The 12394-nt window shown below is 55.7% G+C and overlaps 1 protein-coding gene across 1 annotated transcript in view; it reads right to left on the bottom strand.

Moving 5' to 3' along the window:
- The window catches only part of CDC42EP4 (CDC42 effector protein 4), a 21911-nt gene extending 13790 nt beyond the window's left edge, over positions 1–8121 (bottom strand). Inside the window, exon 1 of the mRNA XM_024129993.3 lies at positions 8006–8121. The gene's annotated coding sequence lies outside the window, so the exon portion shown is untranslated. The remainder of the gene's footprint in view (positions 1–8005) is intronic.
- Positions 8122–12394: the final 4273 nt, after the last annotated feature.

Below are 12394 nucleotides of genomic sequence, written 5' to 3'. Positions count from 1 at the left end.
AGGCCACAACAGTGAGAGGCCTGCGTACCACAAAAAAAAAAAAAAAAAAAAAAAAAAAAAAAAAAAAAAAAAAAAAAAAAAAAAAAGGAGTAATGCAGTTAGTCTTCCAGATGGACTTTAGAAACATTTTATTAAGTTCCAAAAGAAATCCTGACGGAATTACACTGGCATTGAAAGCAAACAATAAATTCATTTGGGAAGAAGTGACTTTATCACGACATCATGCCTTCATATCCATTTATTCAAGTCTTTTAGACATTCTCCATTAAATTTTGTGGGTTTTCTTCCTACAAGCCTTACACACGTCTTGTCAAGTTTATCCTGAGTTATTTTATGGCCTCGCGTTGTGAAAGCGTTTTGTACCCTGCCCCTTTTATGAGGCTATGTCTTCTGACTGGTTGTAGCTGGTATACGGGAAAGCTACAATTTTAAAATTTATATCTCGTGCTTCCCTGGTGGTGCAGTGGTTAAGAATCCGCCTGCCAATGCAGAGGACACAGGTTCGAGCCCTGGTCTGGGAAGATCCCACATGCCGCGGAGCAACTAAGCCTGTGTGCCACAACTACTAAGCCTGTGCTCTAGAGCCCGTGAGCCACAACTACTGAGCCCTCGTGCCACAACCACTGAAGCCCACGTGCCCAGAGCCCGTGCTCCGCAACAAGAGAAGCCACTGCAGTGAGAAGCCCGCGCACCGCAAGAAAGTGTAGCCCCCGCTCGCTGCAACTAGAGAAAAGCCTGTGTGCAGCAACGAAGACCCAATGCAGCCATAAATAAATAAATGTATAAGGAAAAAAATAAATAAAATTTCTCTCTCTTTAATGGCCACCCTACTAAGCTTGTACTATCTTACACACCCTAATCAACTGTATAATTAAATCTTTCGGGCTCTGCAAGTAGACCAGCCCATCATCTGCAACTAATAATAATTCTGCCTCCCCCATTCCTCATTCTTATCTTGTTAAATTTGCTACACTTGCCAACATAAGGTTGAATACTACTACTGACAGCGAAGAGCTCTGTTCCTGGCATTTACAGTGCTGTTCAAAACCTAAGACATCCAGCACAGTAGTCACTAGTCACATCACGCTGCTGAATGCTTAGAATATTTCTAGTGCCACCAAGGAACTGAATTTTTAAATTTTCTTTCATTTTAATTATTTTAAATGAAAATTTAATGCTTGATTCAGTTACTGGAAAACTGAAGTATGTTTAAAACACCTTGAGTGTGTGAATCTACCTTTTTAGCTGTACATTTTAGGAAATCCAAATTCTGGTTATTTATAAAATTTAGCCTCCAAATTGAGATGTGCTATAGTTGTAAAATATACACTGGATTTTTGAAGGCCTTGTAGGAAAAAATAATGTAAAATACCTCATTAATTTTTTATGATTACATGGTGAGATGACAGTATTTTTTGATACACTGGCTTAAAGAACGCATATTAAAATTGATTTCACCTGTCTGTGGTTTTTAAACATGTGGTTACTAGAAAACTTAAAAGTTCTTTATGTGCCTGGCTTTATGTTCCTATTGACAGTGGTGCTGTTCTAGGGGTATTTCTGTTAATCATGATACCACTGGATTCATGCAGATATCCTCAACCATGTCAGAGAAGTTACAGTTCTTACAGTTTTAGGAAAATGATACCAGTCACTTAGACAGGCTGAGTTGTGGGAAAACACACTGTAGCTTGGATAATTAATTTACTCTTTGACCGCTGGAAAATATAATGTCCAGTCTAGCTTAAAGAGTGGGAAATGGTATCTTAGATCCTACCCACGGAGCTCAGGTGGATATGCCCTCCCTGGACCATGGGTCACAGAGGAAGTATGAGAAAGGGAATGCACCTCACTGAGCCTTTACTCTGTGCCAAGCTAGCTGCTTCATTCTGATTAAACTGCCTTCTGGGGGGGGCAAGCAGTAACTCTGTCCTAGGCACTGAAAGACTTTATCACGTGTACCCTTCCCAACAATCCCCTGGCGTCATCACCATCACCATCCCCATCCTGCAGACAAGAAAACTAAGGCTTAGAGTTAAATGCTTCACCCGAGTCACACAGCTGCTAAGGACAGAGCTGTTGAAGTCCGCCCGATTCTGAACCCTGGGCTTTTCCCACTTTACCGAAAGGTGTATCAGGGGAGTGTCATAAGCATCACTGGGGCGCCGGAATCTAAGATCTGATGAAAGTTATGGCTGCATGAACATCCAGCGGGCAAAAACACTTTTGCACAGCATTTGGGTTAAAATATCCTGAGTCTGGGCTCTCCCACACTCCAGGGAAAGTACAGATAAATGCCGGGAAATATAGACCACGCCCCCCCCCCCCCCCGGAAGTCCATCCTGTTGGGAAGCCCTGCTCGTCCTGGGCTGGGAATGGGCCATTCTCTCCACTCTGCTCCGCCATCTTTGTCCTTGCATCCAGCTCCCTCTCCATCCCAGAACCCTGTGCTTCTGGGCCAGAGGAAGGAGAGCAGCAGGAGGGATGGCAGTGAAGGCTCTGGATGGGGAGGGAGAAAGCCCCCTTCGCTACTCAGGAGTTACAACAGCTCCGGAGGGAAAGGAGTGAGCCGGGACCTGGGAGTGACAGGAAGTGACAGCTCTGGAGCCAAGACTCCAGCAGCCAGTGTCAAGGGCATTCAGCAACTTTGGTTGTTTACAGGCTCTTCCTGGAGGGAGGGAGGGAGGGAGGGAAGGAGGGGAGGGGTGTGTGTGTGTCCCTGGCCAGAAACCAGGGAAGGGGCGCCTGGTGGGAGCCCCACTGCTCCCCGCTCCTGCCTGGGGCCTCAGAAGGCGGGGCTTAAAGTCAGACCAGCCCGACCTTGTGTGCTTCCGCTTCGCTTCTTCCGGGAGCGCAGTGCTCAGCTGAGGAGCAGGTCCCCAGAGGGAGCCAGGCGCACCTGGTCCTGCTCTGGAGCAGGCTGGTGAATTTCCACCTTGACCCTGCTGGATGGACCGTGCAAGCCTGGGGGACTCTGGAGCCGGACTCCCTGATCACGAGCTGGCTGGGCCACCCTGGGCAAGTTACCTGTGCCTCGGTTTCCTCATTAGTTTTCAAAGCCATTGATAATACCGTGTACGTCCTAGAACTATTGGGAGGATTAAATAAGCTAACACAGGTAAAGCCCTTACACAAGGATGCGTAAGGGGTGAGTACTCTTAACGTGTTTGCTGCGAAAATGATGCTATAACGTGTTCTTTCTCAGCAGGTGCCCTATGTCTATACCTTGAAAGGTAGGAGAATTCCAGCATCCCCAGTGACACCCTGGCCACGGTCACCCCCCTAGTTCAAAGAGGACACATACCTTCAGTGTCACCTGAGGACACCTAATCCAAAAGGCTCCCAGGCTGACCCCTTTCAAAGTCCCTGGGGGCCCCAAGATGAACTGGGGCGGGGCGGGGCAGTGGGTGTCCTCCGGGCGTCCGAAGCCCAGCTACAGACTGTAGTCCAGACCAGCAGTGGGGTGGAGCAGCCCCGAGACTTGGTCTCTTTCCCCATCTGCCTTCCCTTCTCTCTTCTTTAACCTTTTAAAGATGCGGGAGGAGGAGCCTGGCTTTTCTTAGACGGGACTTCAGCTCTTTCCGATTTCAGTTCAATACGGTGGATGAGGTGGAGGTGGGGAAAGAGAAAGCCCTCCCATTCCTCCCTAGGATGTAGGTTAGCAAACTTAGGAATTTGGGGGACCAGCTACCAGCAACAAATGATGCACAAAATCTCAACACGATCAACCCCCAATAAAATATAGCCTGGTCCTTTGGACCTAACCTGATTCTCATCAGAGGCGTCCACAAACGGTACCGCCAGCCCTAAGTTTCTTCTGTGCTCCCTTTGGCTCTCTCCTCTCACCATTTGATTGAGCCTTAAACCCCAAGGGTGGGGGGAACACAGGGGCTCCTTCTGATGCCTCAGGGCCAAGGGCAACATTCTGAGGAACAGAGAAGGGCTGCAGGGAGTGGAAACCTGAGTGTGGAGAGGAAGGAAGGGCAGGGAACAGACACCGGAACACAGAGCCTGGCTTCACTGTCACATTGGGGAGATCCGAGGCTGGGGTCTGCAGACCAAGTTCAGTCACCCCAAGAACTGCCTGGATGCAGGTATAAGAACCCAGAGACTCTCACGGGGAGGCTAGAGGCTGCCCTGGCTGACACCATCTGTCACCCCTGATGGCCAGGGCAGAGGACGGTGGTCTGAGTAGCCCTGGCTGAGCAAGAGATGCTGGCCCTGAACATGCAGCCCCAGGATCTTTCTTGCCCTGTTGGCACTGTGGCTGTTGAGGTGCCCTCAGCCCCCGGGATGAAGGAATGAGGGGGAAATGCCAGCAGTTTCTTACAGTCTGGGTAACCCCAAACTGTGCTCACCTGACCTAAAAGGGAGACCCTTTTGCAGTTTGGGAGGCTGAGTGGAGACCACCAGTGCCCCTGTTGCTGGCAAAGGAGGGCTCTGGATGTCGGTGCTGCCACCCTGGCCTGGAGTCCTGAGCTGCAAGCTGGCAGTGCCTGGGGGAGACTCTGATGTACATGACTGGAAGGAAGCCCAAGGCTCCTTGTATTTTAAGCTAGAGCTTCAGGGACACAGTGAGTGGGAATGTGGGATGCTCATGGCTCAACTTCCTCCACAACACCCTGCAAGCCAAGAAAGAGCCAGGTCCAGGGCTTCCCTGGTGGCGCAGCGGTTGAGAGTCCGCCTGCCGATGCAGGGGATGCGGGTTTGTGCCCCGGTCCGGGAAGATCCCACGTGCCGCGGAGCGGCTGGGCCCGTGAGCCGCGGCCGCTGAGCCTGCGCGTCCGGAGCCTGCGCTCCGCAGCGGGAGAGGCCACGACAGTGAGAGGCCCGCGTACCGCAAAAAAAAAAAAAAAAAAAAAAGCGAGAGCCAGGTCCAGTCATGCGCACAAGTCCCTCCCAGCACAATCCCGCACCCCAGTTCCCTGTCCAGAGCAGGCTGGCAGGGGCCCAGCCTTCCGGAGCACCCCCGAGGTGCTGGCCCTCAGGACACTCTGCCAGAAGGGTCCAGGGCTCGGTTCCTTTTCCCAAGGTTGAGGAAAAGCCTCCATAGGTCAGAAGACCGAGGCCCGGGTCGGCTCTCTCAGCTTCCAGGGCCAGATTGCTCAACCCCTCCCCCTCCACCCCCAAGCCTTATCTCTGGCATCAACCCAGATCCTGTTCCTCCAAGGGACAGACTCCTCCTTCCTCCCACAGGGACAAGATCCTCTGAGCCTGTGGAAGCTCCAGCCACAGGCGGCTGGGGTCACAGCCCGACAGCTGGCTGTTCCGGCCTCTGAGCCGTGTCCACTCCCACCTTCCAAATCAGAGCAGAGGGGGCAGGGAAGAGGGCAACAGAGGGGTGGCCCGCTGCAAACATCCTGCCTGCCACACCTGGGCACAGCCTGTCCTGGCGGCAGAAATCAACCAACCACTCCAAAGGCGGAGGCGGTTAGAACCCCTGAACCAGAGCCAGCCCGAGGCCCTGCTGGGAAAGTTCCTGACGTGCAAAGACGGGTCTACGAGCCCTCTCCCAGGCCAACATCTGCCCATCCCCACCTCCCCACTTTGTAGACTAGACTCTCACGTGCTGGGGGCTCCCTGGTCTCCAGTCCTGGAGAGGACTGTCGGGTTCCCAGAGGCAGCAGGGCAGAAGTAGGTTGGGTGTGTCCGTACATCGGACTGGAGGGGGCATCGGTGAGTGGGCGGGGGTCAGAGAAATGGGAGGGAAATGGAAGACGGGGGCCAAGAAAGAGAAAGGTGGGACTCCCAGAAAAATGGAAGGAATTCTCGAAGTCCAGGCCTGAGCCCCGGAGTGTCACGTGAGCTATGGGTCATCAGTGAGCAGGGACTCCAGGAACTCAGGGAGTTGGCAGAGGGGCTGAGACCCCAAACCACTGGCTTATTTTTAGTCCCTGCAGAGGTCACTGGGATCCTTGGGAAGACCAGGAGAACCCGCTTGGGTATCTCCCGAGGCTCACTGAACCCCCTGTTTGTAGGAAGGAGCAGCTGTCCCCAAGGACTGGAGGGGCAGAGTCCAAGTTCGGAGGAGATAAACCACACTAATCGGTCAGTCACATGGCAGCTCACACAGGGCAGCTGATGTAAGCTGGAACCCACAGGCACCCCCAGACTCACACAGGGTCCTAGCTTCCCCCCAGGGATGGAGCCTCGCAAGTCACGAGTGGGTGCCCCATTACTGCTTCGGGAGCCCTGGGGCCACCTAGAGGCTTGGCTGAGTCCAGCCCCGGTCCAGCAAACTCCCCATTCCTGGGGGAAATCCACAGCTCGGCTTTCCCCTTCCTTTGTGCCCTGTTCTTTGTTCTCTTAAAATTCAGTCCATCCTGCCGGTGGTCCCCTCCTCCACCCCAGCCTCAGAAAGGGGGCCGAGTGGGTGGGGAGTTATTAGAAACCCAGACTGTGCAAAGAAGTTGCATTGCTGGAGGCCCTCCTGTAACCGGGCCCCTCATTGTTTACGCGGGCTGGATGGGGAGAGCTTGCTCTGGTCCAGATGGCCTCTGGGGGTAAGGATGAGGGAGACTCCTGCCCCCCACCCCAGCACCCAAACACCCTAAAGAGGAGCAGGGGTCTTCACACAGCTCAGGGACTCTTGCCCCGTTCAACTGCTCAGAGAGCAAAGAATAGGCACTGTGGACGCAGCCCAGGGACGTGGGAGCCTGTCAGATTGCAAGGGGCTGCAAGAAGAAAAGAAAAAGCATTGTATTTCCCCTCCATTCTCCCGGGGAGAAAAAGAAAACTTCCAAAGCGCAGGCTGCGGTGTCTCATCGGGAAACAAGGAATCTGGTTTGAGTTAGCAGAGAGCACCCCTCCCCCAGTCTCTCTCTCTCTCTCTCTCTCACACACACACACACACACACACACACACACACGCACGCACGCACGCTCAACACGCCCCGGCTCGGGCCCTGGCCTCCCCCAGGAAGCCCGCCTAGCCTCGGCCCTCCAGCCCTCGCTCCGGATTCCCGCTCAGCACTCACCGGAGGCGGCCCGGCCCGCAGAGTGGCTCACCGGGACGCAGCCCTGGCAGGGGGGCAGTTTTGTGCCCCCGATGGGGGGCGCTCCAGGGAGGGGGCGGAGCTCCAGGGAGGGGGCGGAGCCAGAGACGACCCATCCCAGTTCCACCGCCCCAAGCGGGCGATTAAATCATTAACCGACAGCTCCCGGCTCGTGGCCAGGCCCGGAGCGCTCCGCCGGGTCCCGCGCGTAGCCCCCTCCCGGGCTCGGAAGCGGCCCCACCCCGCCGGTCGGCGCCTCGGCCTCCCCCCGCCTCGGCCTCCGGGTCTCCCGAGGAGGCGGGCGCGCGGGGTGGGGGCCGGGCGGGGAGGGCGGGGTGGGGAGAGAGCATTTGTTCCCTCGGCCGTTCCCTTTCCAGGCGGCTCTTCGCCCCTCTTCTCCCCGGCCCGGTGACATTGGGCGGCGTGTACTGCAGCGCGCGTACGAGAGCTAGTGTACACGCCTCCGCCACTACGGGCGAATAATCCGGTTCTTATTCATGGAGTACTCTGTGCACTCACGCCCCCCTCGGGGAGACTGCGGGCCGCGCGCCGCCGAGGGCTGTGCTCCTGCCCCACAGCGACACAAACCCGGGCAAAGGGGTGGCACGTTAAAAGCCGGGTCCCCCTTCCCACCGCACCCCCATCCCCACCCCCAGCAGCGCCCGGGGCGGCACCGGCGAATCCCAGTCTGGGGAGAGGAAGTCGGTTGGGAGCGGGTTTTCGCCGGACTCTCTGCCACCCCGTCCTCCCCAGCCCCGCTCTGCGCGGACACAGGGTGCGTGGCCCCGGTCCCAGACACCCGGGCCGCCCCGCACGCGCCCGGGCCCCAGCCCTGCCGCACGGGGCGGGCGCAGAAGTGGGGAGCTCTGCCCCGCTCCCCTCCGCCCCTATCGCGGTTTGTTCAATCCCCTCTGCTCCCTAGGGGGGCTCGAGGTCCCCCAACCGAGCCCACCCAGGCCCCGCAGGGCGCAGGTGGCTGTCACGGCCAGAAGCGGGTGCCCGTCGCCTACCTGGGTCCGCAGAGACGCGAGCGCCGGGCCGGCGCGGCTGCGCTCTCCCCTCCGTGGGCTCCGCGAGGCGCCGGGGCTGGCGACCCATGTCCGCGCGGCGTCGGTTTCCCTCTGGCTCTCGGGCTTTCGCCGCTGGGAGCCTCTCGGACACTCCCCTTCCAGGCTCCTCCCGCGCCCTCCCTCCCGCGCCCCTCCGCGCTGATGTCACCGCGCCGCCGCAGCCAATGGCGGTTGGGAACCTCAGCCGGGCCGCTCGGCCTCCGCGGTTCAAATCAGAAAGCCCGAGACCCCGGGAGCGTCGTGGGGGGGCGGTTCGGGCCTGGAGGCCGGCCTGGACCCGGGCCGGTGGGGCCCCGGGGCGCCCCCGCCTGGCAGCGCTCCGGCCCTGATCCCCCCACTCCCAACCTGGGGCCACGGGGTCAGGGGCGCGACTCCCCCCGAGGGCCTAGCACGAGACCCTCCTGAAGCTCTTCTCCCTTCCGAGCAGTGACAACAACAGCCCCCGCCCCGGGGCGTTTCTGCTCCCTCCCTCCGCGACCCAGGACGAGGGAGATGGAAGCCCCCAGGGTCGGCGCCGCCTGGGTCGTGGATTCCATCCCAGGCTCTTACTGGAAACGAGATGGGGGAGGAGTCGGGCCCCGAGGCCAGGCCCGGAGTGGGTGTTAAGAAAGGTTTGGGCCTGGTGACCTGTCTTTGATTCTCCTGCTTTCCCATGTCTGTGTCCCTTGCCTCCTGAGTAGCCTCCCAAACTGAGTTCTGCTCCAAGTGAACCTCAGCGGCGAGGCACTCCTGAGACCCGCGGCCTGAATCCTATGAGAATCTTTTTAGAGGAATAACTTCCACTGGTAAATGATCGTTACTAATAAAGTGGCCCAGGAGAGTACACAGCACAAAGTGAAAGCTCCCTAGCTGTTAGCAGCTCTCTCGCCTGGGTTTTTATTTTAAGAGAAGGGGATCCGGGTGGCAGAGGCCACCAGACTCCCTCCCACTGACCTTAAATGGGGCCCCTCAGTGGGTCCCTTTGGGCTGGTACCTTCCCGGACAGGGATCCCAGTAAACCCTCCCCCATTGCTGGTGTCTGAGGTCCCTTCCACCCGAAATCAAAGCTGAAGTCTTATCTGTCCCCCAAAACTTTCCTGATTCTCTGAGGCACCTCCCCCCACCCCTTCTCTTTCCCTCCATTGGTAACCAATTATTTTGTCTTCAGGTCTAGCTGTTAGTAATCAGGTTCTCCTTTAACAGGTGTCTGGGGTTCGCCCTTCCCAATTAGATTATCAATTTAGCATACCTCCAGGACAAAGACTTTGTAATTCTTCCACTCCTTATCGAATTCAGTGCTTTGCATCTGCGGCTCCTTCCACAAACATTGAACATTCACTGAAGTTTGCCTTTGGGGATAAAGGTGAATTAAGTCCAATCCCTGCCCTCAGGATGCCCTAAGTGGTTGCAGGCTGCTCCGGGAAGGAGCTCAGTAGATGCTTCTAGAGACTGGTCACCACTGCATAGCTAGCACACTGGCAGGGAGGCTTGATTGAAAGAAGGTGTCGGGAAGGATAAATCAGGAATTTGGGAGTAACATATACACACTGCTATATGTAAAATAGATAACAAGGACCTACTATTTAGCACAGGGACCTATACTCAATATTTGTAATGACCTATATGGGAAAAGAATCTGAAAAAATATATCTATATCTGAATCACTTTGCTATACACCTGAAACTAATACAACATTGTCAATCAACTATACTTCAATTTAAAAAATGAAATAAAAACAGTGCTAATTTTCTCTGATGGTTGGAATCCCAGATCTGTGAAATTCGAGTGGCTTTTGCTGAGGCTAAGTTCTGCTTCGAGCTTTCAGACTAGAGCTGCCTACAGGTAATCAGAGGAAACTAACAAAATGGAAAACTTGAAGCTTGAATACCTACCTTGAAATTTCTGGCAAGTTCCAAGCCCCTGACTTTGGAGAAGGATTTGAGGTCTTAACTGCACCTTTGGTGTAACTTGACCTATAAGCCTTTAGGCGGGGACAAGTGTCTCTGCCTGTTCTAGCTGCTGGGACCTGCCCTTGGGACTTGGGCGTGTGTGATCCTCGCACGGGCCCGCCTTTCCACACCTGTCCACCCAGCCCAAACACACACATCCCAGCGTTTGTGAACACTGGGTTCTGAGCGTTTTGGTTTGCATAATTTGGCCCCAACCCTAGCAGGGTCAGTTATGTTGGTTAATCCTGTTCCGTTTAGAGGAATTGGTTCCCTGTTCTTGGGAATCACCTGGGGCCCTTTCTCAGGGCCTGGGCAAACTCTGCAGTGCCACCTGGGAAAACCCCCAGGATACCAGGCCACTGTCAGAGGGCCTGGGGCTCAGGGCGAGGCCCTCCACTATGTGCTGCAAAGGCCACCCGTGGGGGCTCTGTCGCCCCAGGCTCCAGGCACGTGAACCCACCCCCTCACCCACCCTGAGAATAACACGTCCGGGCTCTGGGGCAGCCAGTGCGCCTAGAGAATAAAACAACAAGCTGTCCCCATGGGATCCTTGGGGACAGGATGGTGTCTGATTGGTGTCTGAATCCCCCGTGCGGGTCGGAACTGAGCCGTGTTTAGTAACCCCCCAATGAGCTCGCTGGGTCTCGTTTATCCTCCTGAGATGGCAGCTCCCGAGGACCCAGAGGGTGAGGGAGACACTGGGTTTCAGAAGACCCCTGGCCCGGAGGGAGAGACACTGTTCACTAGGCCGGGGACTCTCTGGGGACAGGAGGTGGCAGGAGGGTTGAGCTGAGCAGGGAGAAGGTGACGGGGGTGTGGGTCAAGGGGTGGTGGCAGAGCACAGAGGCCATGGAGTTGGCTGAAATGAGTCCAGATGTCCAGACGTGGAGTCAGAACCTCTGGATTGTGTGACCTTGGTCTGAGTCACATCTGTAAGGTGGTAACAATCCAGACCACAGGAGGTGATCAGGAGTGTGGAAAGAGATAAGCGTGTGGCCTTGCTCCGTGAACTGTCTGGTCCGATGGAAGGGAACCACAGTTACTATTATCATTGCTGAGTCAAACTTCAGGTTTCTGGGAACTGTGGCCCCTCCAACCCCCTGCCAGGGAAAGAACAGATGACATAGCCCACTCCCAGCCCCGTGCCCCACTTGGGAGGCCTGTCTGTCACTGTGCCTCATCATGTTATCAGCACGCTGCCCTGACCACTGAGCTGGGACATTTCTAGAAAGGTGGGTGGTGACACTAAATGTCTTGTTTATCCAGGAGGGAGAAAAGAATGCACAAGAAAGATACAGCCAGAGCCCTGGGCTCCACAGAGCCTTAGCATAGACGTCAGCTAAAGATAGTGAGTTTGGGAAACAGGGACCCTGGAAGGAATGTTCCATGTGGTCCCCAGAGTCCTGAGGCCCAGAGCTTCACCCACCAGTGACCCCTGGGACAAGCAAGAGAGCCGAGCCTTGCCTCCCCCTAGCCACACACACCCCCCCGCCCCCCGCAGAGGCCTCCCCTTTGCCTCTGGATCAGGACCACAGGCCCTGGGTGTGACAATCCCATTATCACTCTCTGACCTGAGAAAAGTCTCTTGAGCTCCCAGGGCTCAGTTTTCTCATCTGTAAATGGGGACCACACGGTGTGAGGTTGGTGGATAACTCAGGTCAAAGGTCGGCGTAGAGCTCGGACCACACCGAGGGCCCCCCACGTGGACGCTGGCCAGTCTCAAAATTAAGGGCCAAGTTAGACCTCCTAGAACAAATTTATTCCTGAGCGTCCCTCCTTTGGGCACAGAGTGGGCCCATCCCCGCTCGTGTTTCCCAGAATTGAGCGAACAGAGAAAGATGAACCACATTATCTGCAAGAGGCCGTCCTGGGCTTCTGATAAAGGTGTCTGTCGGGCTCTGGGGCTGAGGAGGAGGAGAGGGCTCCCGCAGATGGCCGTGCTTCCTGTTATTGTCTCCGGGGAGAGGTGGGCAGAGCCCCAGCTCTGCTGCAGGGCAGCCCCTGACAACCAGATGCCCTCCTGGGCCTCCGGAGAGATGGACAGAAAAGGGACTGGAGGAAGGAAAGAGCATCTGTTTGTGCCCAGAAAAGGCTTGTCTTCTCCCCAAGAGACCGGCTCGGAGGCAAATGCAGCCGAAATCAAAAGCACTTAGAAAAGGCAAGGGTTGCTGCCGTGTGTTGAGACTTTACTGCAGGTTAGGAATACGACATCGCAATCCTCGTTGCTCTCATGCATGAGTGCCATTATTCAGATTAAAAACAGGAAAGGCTAAACAACTTGCCCAAGATTGCACAGCTAAGACGTGGGAAACCCTAAGCAGTGGGGCTCTGGAGTCTACAGCTCCAGCCACAAAACCACGAGACAGCAGGAAAAGAAACAGATTCTAGCTGAAGCATGAAT

The sequence above is a fragment of the Physeter macrocephalus genome, chromosome 14 (genome assembly GCF_002837175.3).
Source record: "Physeter macrocephalus isolate SW-GA chromosome 14, ASM283717v5, whole genome shotgun sequence".
Taxonomy (NCBI): Eukaryota; Metazoa; Chordata; class Mammalia; order Artiodactyla; family Physeteridae; genus Physeter; species Physeter macrocephalus.
This window is presented reverse-complemented; position numbering and strand designations above follow the sequence as displayed.